This window comes from Pristiophorus japonicus, chromosome 6 (genome assembly GCF_044704955.1).
Source record: "Pristiophorus japonicus isolate sPriJap1 chromosome 6, sPriJap1.hap1, whole genome shotgun sequence".
In the NCBI taxonomy this organism is placed as follows: Eukaryota; Metazoa; Chordata; class Chondrichthyes; family Pristiophoridae; genus Pristiophorus; species Pristiophorus japonicus.
In genome coordinates this window covers 72,677,053-72,685,996 of record NC_091982.1, presented here as the reverse complement: position 1 = coordinate 72,685,996, position 8,944 = coordinate 72,677,053, and positions in this window count along the sequence as shown.

Genomic DNA, 8,944 nt, shown 5'->3' with positions numbered 1-8,944 from the left:
GGAGTGCAGTGTTGGGGAATGGGTCAGTGGATGGAGTTCAGTGTCTGGGGACTGGGACAGTGGATGGAGTTCAGTGTCTGGGTGCTGTGACAGTAGATAGAGTTCAGTGTCTGGGGACTGGGACAGTGGATCGAATTCAGTGTCTGGGGAATGGGACAGTGGATGGTGTTCAGTGTCTGGAGAATGGGACAGTGGATGGAATTCAGTGTCTGGGGTCTGGGACAGTGGATGTAGTTCAGTTCGTGAGGACTGGGACAGTGGATGGAGTAAGTGTCTGGTGACTGGGACAGTGGATGGAGTTCAGTATCTGGAGACTGGGACAGTGGATGGAGTGCAGTGTTGGGGAATGGGACAGTGGATGGAGTTCAGTGTCTGGGGACTGGGACAGTGGATGGAGTTCAGTGTCTGGGGACTGGGAAAGTGGATGGAGTTCAATGTCTGGGGACTGGGACACTGGATGGAGGTCAGTGTCTGGGGACTGGGAAAGTGAATGGAGTTCCATGTCTGGGGACTGGGACAGTGGATGGAGTTCAGTGTCTGGCAACTGGGACAGTGGATAGAGTTAAGTGTCTGTGGACTGGGACAGTGGATGGAGTTCAGTGTCTGGGGACTGGGACAGTGGATGGAGTTCAGTGTCTGGGGACTGGGACAGTAGATGGAGTCAGTGTCCGGGGACTGGGACAGTGGATGGAGTTCAGTGTCTGGGGACTGGGACAGTGGTGGAGTTCAGTGTCTGGGGGCTGTGACAGTGGATGGAGTTCAGTGTCTGGGGACTGGGACAGTGGATCGAATTCAGTGTCTGGGGAATGGGACAGTGGATGGAGTTCAGTGTCTGGCATCTGGGACAGTGGGTGGAGTTCAGTGTCTGGTGACTGGGATAGTGGATGGTGTTCAGTGTCTGGAGAATGGGACAGTGGATGGAATTCAGTGTCTGGGGCCTGGGACAGTGGATGTAGTTCAGTTTCTGGGGACTGGGACAGTGGATGGAGTAAGGGCCTGGCGACTCGGACAGTGGATGGATTTCAGTGTCTGGGGACTGGGAAAGTGGATGGAGTTCAATATCTGGGGACTGGGACAGTGGATGGAGTTCAATGTCTGGGGACTGGGAAAGTGAATGAAGTTCCGTGTCTGGGGACTGGGACAGTGGATGGAGTTCAGTGTCTGGCGACTGGGACAGTGGATAGAGTTAAGTGTCTGTGGACTGGGACAGTGGATGGAGTTCAGTGTCTGGGGACTGGGACAGTGGATGGAGTTCAGTGTCTGGAGACTGGGACAGTGGATGGTGTTCAGTGTCTGGAGAATGGGACAGTGGATGGAGTTCAGTGTCTGGGGGCTGTGACAGTGGATGGAGTTCAGTGTCTGGGGACTGGGACAGTGGATCGAATTTAGTGTCTGGGGAATGGGACAGTGGATGGTGTTCAGTGTCTGGAGAATGGGACAGTGGATGGAATTCAGTGTCTGGGGACTGGGACAGTAGTGGAGTTCAGTGTCTGGGGACTGGGACAGTGGATGGTGTTCAGTGTCTGGAGAATGGGACAGTGGATGGAATTCAGTGTCTGGGGCCTGGGACAGTGGATGTAGTTCAGTTTCTGGGGACTGGGACAGTGGATGGAGTAAGTGTCTGGCGACTGGGACAGTGGATGGAGTTCAGTGTCTGGGGACTGGGAAAGTGGATGGGGTTCATTGTCTGGGGACTGGTACAGTGGGTGGAGTTCAGTGTCTGGGGACTGGGACAGTGGATGGTGTTCAGTGTCTGGAGAATGGGACAGTGGATGGAATTCAGTGTCTGGGGCCTGGGACAGTGGATGTAGTTCAGTTTCTGGGGACTGGGACAGTGGATGGAGTAAGTGCCTGGCGACTGGGACAGTGGATGGAGTTCAGTGTCTGGGGACTGGGAAAGTGGATGGTGTTCAGTGTCTGGAGAATGGGACAGTGGATGGAATTCAGTGTCTGGGGCCTGGGACAGTGGATGGAGTTCAGTGTCTGGCGACTGGGACAGTGGAGAGAGTTAAGTGTCTGTGGACTGGGACAGTGGATGGAGTTCAGTGTCTGGGGACTGGGAAAGTGGATGGAGTTCAGTGTCTGGGGACTGGGACAGTGGATCGAATTCAGTGTCTGGGGACTGGGACAGTGGATGGAGTTCAGTGTCTGGGGACTGGGACAGTGGATGGAGTTCAGTGTCTGGGGGCTGTGACAGTGGATGGAGTTCAGTGTCTGGGGACTGGGACAGTGGATCGAATTCAGTGTCTGGGGAATGGGACAGTGGATGGAGTTCAGTGTCTGGCGACTGGGACAGTGGATAGAGTTAAGTGTCTGTGGACTGGGACAGTGGATGGAGTTCAGTGTCTGGAGAATGGGACAGTGGATGGAATTCAGTGTCTGGGGTCTGGGACAGTGGATGTAGTTCAGTTTCTGGGGACTGGGACAGTGGATGGAGTTCAGTGTCTGGGGACTGGGACAGTGGATGGAGTTCAGTGTCTGGAGACTGGGACAGTGGATGGAGTGCAGTGTTGGGGAATGGGTCAGTGGATGGAGTTCAGTGTCTGGGGACTGGGACAGTGGATGGAGTTCAGTGTCTGGGGGCTGTGACAGTGGATAGAGTTCAGTGTCTGGGGACTGGGACAGTGGATCGAATTCAGTGTCTGGGGAATGGGACAGTGGATGGAGTTCAGTGTCTGGGGACTGGGACAGTGGATGGAGTTCAGTGTCTGGGTACTGGGACAGTGTATGGTGTTCAGTGTCTGGAGAATGTGACAGTGGTTGGAATTCAGTGTCTGGGGAATGGGACAGTGGATGGAGTTCAGTGTCTGGGAACTGGGACAGTGGGTGGAGTTCAGTGTCTGGCGACTGGGACAGTGGATGGAGTTCAGTTCGTGAGGACTGGGACAGTGGATGGAGTAAGTGTCTGGGGACTGGGACAGTGGATGGAGTTCAGTGTCTGGAGACTGGGACAGTGGATGGAGTGCAGTGTTGGGGAATGGGACAGTGGATGGAGTTCAGTGTCTGGGGACTGGAACAGTGGATGGAGTTCAGTGTCTGGGGACTGGGACAGTGGATGGAGTTCAATGTCTGGGGACTCGGAAAGTGGATGGAGGTCAGTGTCTGGGGACTGGGAAAGTGAATGGATTCCTTGTCTGGGGACTGGGACAGTGGATGGAGTTCAGTGTCTGGCGACTGGGACAGTGGATAGAGTTAAGTGTCTGTGGACTGGGACAGTGGATGGAGTTCAGTGTCTGGGGCCTGGGACAGTGGATGGAGTTCAGTGTCTGGGGACTGGAACAGTAGATGGAGTCAGTGTCCGGGGACTGGGACAGTGGATGGAGTTCAGTCTCTGGGGACTGGGACAGTGGTGGAGTTCAGTGTCTGGGGGCTGTGACAGTGGATGGAGTTCAGTGTCTGGGGACTGGGACAGTGGATCGAATTCAGTGTCTGGGGAATGGGACAGTGGATGGAGTTCAGTGTCTGGGAACTGGGACAGTGGATGGTGTTCAGTGTCTGGAGAATGGGACAGTGGATGGAATTCAGTGTCTGGGGCCTGGGACAGTGGATGTAGTTCAGTTTCTGGGGACTGGGACAGTGGATGGAGTAAGTGCCTGGCGACTGGGACAGTGGATGGATTTCAGTGTCTGGGGACTGGGAAAGTGGATGGTGTTCAGTGTCTGGAGAATGGGACAGTGGATGGAATTCAGTGTCTGGGGACTGGGACAGTAGTGGAGTTCAGTGTCTGGGGACTGGGACAGTGGATGGTGTTCAGTGTCTGGAGAATGGGACAGTGGATGGAATTCAGTGTCTGGGGTCTGGGACAGTGGATGTAGTTCAGTTTCTGGGGACTGGGACAGTGGAAGGAGTCAGTGTCTGGCGACTGGGACAGTGGATGGAGTTCAGTGTCTGGGGACTGGTAAAGTGGATGGGGTTCATTGTCTGGGGACTGGGACAGTGGATGGAGTTCAGTGTCTGGGGACTGGGAAAGTGAATGGAGTACCGTGTCTGGGGACTGGGACAGTGGATGGAGTTCAGTGTCTGGCGACTGGGACAGTGGAGAGAGTTAAGTGTCTGTGAACTGGGACAGTGGATGGAGTTCAGTGTCTGGGGACTGGGAAAGTGGATGGAGTTCAGTGTCTGGGGACTGGGACAGTGGATCGAATTCAGTGTCTGGGGACTGGGACAGTGGATGGAGTTCAGTGTCTGGGTACTGGGACAGTGGATGGAGTTCAGTGTCTGGGGGCTGTGACAGTGGATGGAGTTCAGTGTCTGGGGACTGGGACAGTGGATCGAATTCAGTGTCTGGGGAATGGGACAGTGGATGGAGTTCAGTGTCTGGCGACTGGGACAGTGGATAGAGTTAAGTGTCTGTGGACTGGGACAGTGGATGGAGTTCAGTATCTGGAGAATGGGACAGTGGATGGAGTTCAGTGTCTGGAGACTGGGACAGTGGATGGAGTGCAGTGTTGGGGAATGGGTCAGTGGATGGAGTTCAGTGTCTGGGGACTGGGACAGTGGATGGAGTTCAGTGTCTGGGGGCTGTGACAGTGGATAGAGTTCAGTGTCTGGGGACTGGGACAGTGGATCGAATTCAGTGTCTGGGGAATGGGACAGTGGATGGAGTTCAGTGTCTGGGGACTGGGACAGTGGATGGAGTTCAGTGTCTGGGGACTGGGACAGTGGATGGTGTTCAGTGTCTGGAGAATGGGACATTGGATGGAATTCAGTGTCTGGGGTCTGGGACAGTGGATGTAGTTCAGTTCGTGAGGACTGGGACAGTGGATGGAGTAAGTGTCTGGGGACTGGGTCAGTGGATCGAGTTCAGTGTCTGGAGACTGGGACAGTGGATGGAGTGCAGTGTTGGGGAATGGGACAGTGGATGGAGTTCAGTGTCTGGGGACTGGGACAGTGGATGGAGTTCAGTGTCTGGGGACTGGGAAAGTGGATGGAGTTCAATGTCTGGAGACTGGGACAGTGGATGGAGGTCAGTGTCTGGGGACTGGGAAAGTGAATGGATTCCGTGTCTGGGGACTGGGACAGTGGATGGAGTTCAGTGTCTGGGAACTGGGACAGTGGGTGGAGTTCAGTGTCTGGGGACTGGGACAGTGGATGGTGTTCAGTGTCTGGAGAATGGGACAGTGGATGGAATTCAGTGTCTGGGGCCTGGGACAGTGGATGTAGTTCAGTTTCTGGGGACTGGGACAGTGGATGGAGTAAGTGCCTGTCGACTGGGACAGTGGATGGATTTCAGTGTCTGGGGACTGGGAAAGTGGATGGAGTTCAATGTCTGGGGACTGGGACAGTGGATGGAGTTCAGTGTCTGGGGACTGGGAAAGTGAATGGAGTTCCGTGTCTGGGGACTGGGACAGTGGATGGAGTTCAGTTTCTGGCGACTGGGACAGTGGATAGAGTTAAGTGTCTGTGGACTGGGACAGTGGATGGAGGCCATTTAAGACAGCAATGAGGAGGGATTTCTTCTCTCAGAGGGTTGTAAATATTTGGAATTCTGTGCCTCAGAGGGCTGTGAATGCTGAGTCTCTGAATATATTCAAGGCTGAGATAGATAGATTTTTGCAGTCATGGTGAATCAAGGGTTATGGTGATCAGGCGGGAAAGTGGAGTTGAGGTCGATGATCAGCCATGATCATACTGAATGGTGGAGCAGGCTTTAGGGGCCATAGGACATACTCCTGCTTCTATATTTAATGTTCTTATATAGTAGGAATTATAATTTAAAAAATGGAATACTTAGCAGGTAATCATCACTGGGAGTACAATGTTGGGATGATCAAGTCACCATGAGGAGGTACTCGGTACTTATGATGCTTTTTAAATACTTAGGTCTTAGCTTTCTGCAGAAATGCCCCTGAATAGGTTATCACCATTAAACACAAATGAAATTAATTGTGATTGGAAGGTGAAGAACTCTAATTCTAAGCTAGGTATGAAGGTAAGGCCTTAAGCCCTCCAATTAGAAATGTGGCATAGAAATTCGGGCACAAAAGAAACAATCCTGCACCTGAATGGTGATGACCAAAGTGCCCCTGATATTAGAGAAATATTGGGCTTTTGCTAGAAGTACAGCTGCCTGAAGCTCCGGAAGTTGGGCCGGGGATGGAGGGGCAAGATAATGCAGGGACAGGGATGCTGGGTGCCGTGTGGATCGGCGGGCTTGGAGTCGTGGTGATCGGTATTGGGTCGGAGGGTCTGGAATCACAGAAGTTGGGCTCAGGGGACCTGGAATTGCAGGGGTTGGGTGAGGGAGATCAGGGGCCAGGATCTCGGGACCATGGGTCACAGGAGCCATGAGTGTGGGAGATTCCAGGCGTGGCTCGGCATCAGGAGATCGGGGGTCATGCTGCAAGTATGTGTGATTGGGGGTAAGGAGAGGGGACCTGGGGACGATTGGGGTTTGGGAGTGGTGGTAATCTGGAGGGTTGTAAATGTGTGGTCGGCAGGAACAAATAGTCATTGAATGATACACCACAGAAGGGTGCCATTCAGTCCATCATGCCTGTGCTCATTGGTAGAGCTATCCAATTAATCGCACTCCTCTGCTCTTTCCCCATAGCCCTGTCATTGTTTTCCCTTCAAGTATTTAACCAATTCTCTATAGAATGTTACTATTGAATCTGCTTCCACCACACTTTCAAGCAGTGCATTCCAGATCACAATAAGTCGCCGCGGAAACAAATATTTCCTCATGTCATCTCTGGTTCTTTTCCCAGCTCCACATTCAGGTAAGTTACTTACATTCTTTGTTGCAGGCGATCCCTAGAGCTGGTTTCCTCGAGTACAGCCTGCGATGGCACTGGCAGCATCAGGGTAAACCAATCTTGGAGAGGGGACCTCAAGAAGGCGTAAGGCCCCTTATTTGCATATGCATAAACCCGATGCCTGCTTCAGGCATGGGAGGACCCCTCTTGTTTGTCGTCACCCAATATGGTGGGTGCTATAATTTCTAGGCAGTTAGGTTTTACATTTTATTGCATATATAACAGAATTCTAGGGATAATTAGAAAAGCCTAAATTGAAATTTACATGGTCTTCCTTGTTAGGAAGTTACTGGATTTGTCAAACTCCACTCTGGGAATATGCCTTAGCATTGAAACTAATCTTTTCCCATTTGCTATGCTGGCAGAAATCAGACTAGTCAGGTATTGGTTAAAATGTTCCAAAGGTGTCACCCAGAGCCAACTCCGATGATAAAATTACACTGTGATGTAAGTTGGGACTGACTTTCAAATCTAGATTTAGATTGGCCCTTTCCCAGGTAAATGTTATTCAAACGAGTCTGTGCAGATGAGATAGTTCCAGTGTGTTTAGGGAAATAAGTGGCCTGCACAAACTAGCTTAGGTGAAAGAAATTGACAAAACTGATCCAGGAAAACTGTTCACTTTGATGAAGGGTTAAAACACAGAGGATAGAAGTTAAAAAATAAAGTTTGAATTATGAAGGGAAGTCAGGCAGAATCTTTACCTCTTAAAAGAGAATCGAGTTGTGGAATGTGTGACCAGAGAAGTCCATTGAAGCGGATAGTACAAATAAGTTTGAGATTTGGATGCTTTACTGAGAGAAGTCGGCGAGGGATATTGCAGCCGGTTCTATAAAAAGGGACAAGCTATTTGTGTACACTAGGTTTTTCCCATCTTTAAAACTTCTTATGCACAAAGACCATCGCTACCCAGGATCTGGATACTTTTAGTATCTTTCCTACCAGAAGTTAGAGGTTGAATGAAAGATAGCAGGCAAACGTGGGATTATGTCCATACCTCATAGAATACATATTAGAATTGAAAGTCCTGCATGCACTATTTTTCAACCTCGAACCACTGAAATGAATATTATGCAGCCAATACTTTAATAGTTTAAGAACATAAGAAATAGGAGCAAGAGTAGGCCATTTGGCCCCTCGAGCCTGTTCCGCCATTCAATAAGATCATGGCCAATCTGATCATGGACTCAGCTCCACTACCCTGCCCGCTCCCCATAACCCTTTACTTCCTTATCGCTCAAAAATCTGTCTATCTCTGCCGAGAGGTGGGAGTTCCTGGCGTTGGTGAGGCCTATAAAGGCTCAGCGGCAGCGAGAGGCGGCGGCAGTCTGAGAGGTGGGAGTTCCTGGCGTTGGTGAGGCCTATAAAGGCCCAGCGGCAGCGGCAGTCTGAGAGGTGGGAGTTCCTGGCGTTGGTGAGGCCTATAAAGGCTCAGCGGCAGCGAGAGGCGGCGGCAGTCTGAGAGGTGGGAGTTCCTGGCGTTGGTGAGGCCTATAAAGACCCAGCGGCAGCGGCAGTCCGAGAGGTGGGAGTTCCTGGCGTTGGTGAGGCCAAAAAGGCCCAGCGGCAGTGAGAGGCGGCGGCAGTCCGAGAGGCGGGAGTTCCTGGCGTTGGTGAGGCCTATAAAGGCCCAGCGGCAGCGAGAGGCGGCGGCAGTCGAAGAGGCGGGAGTTCCTGGCATTGGTGAGGCCTATAAAGGCCCAGCGGCAGCAAGAGGCATACCTGTGCAGCTGCAGCGGGGAGAGAAGGCAAAAAAGTAGAAAGAAATCAAAAGGTGATGTCACAGCCAAGGGGGTAAGTGATTGGCTGGTGATTGGTGAGTAGTTTTTCTTTTTTCTCTTCTATAACAGTGAGTAAACTTTAGCATGGTTGTTGCCTATCTAAGGGTTAGGTCATGGCAGGACAGCTCGGTCACGTGTTATGCTCCCCCTGTACCATGTGGGAACTCAGGGACGACATCAGTGTTCCTGATGACTACGTGTGCGGGAAGTGTATCCTCCTCCAGCTCCTGACGGACCGCATTGCAGAGTTGGAGCTGAGGGTGGATTCACTCTGCAGCATCCACAATGCTGAGAATGACGTGAGTAGCACGTGTAGCGAGTTGGTTGTACCGCAGGGAAAGGGTCCACAGACAGATAGGGAATGGAAGACCAACAGGAAGAGCAGTGCAAGGAAGGTAGTGCAGG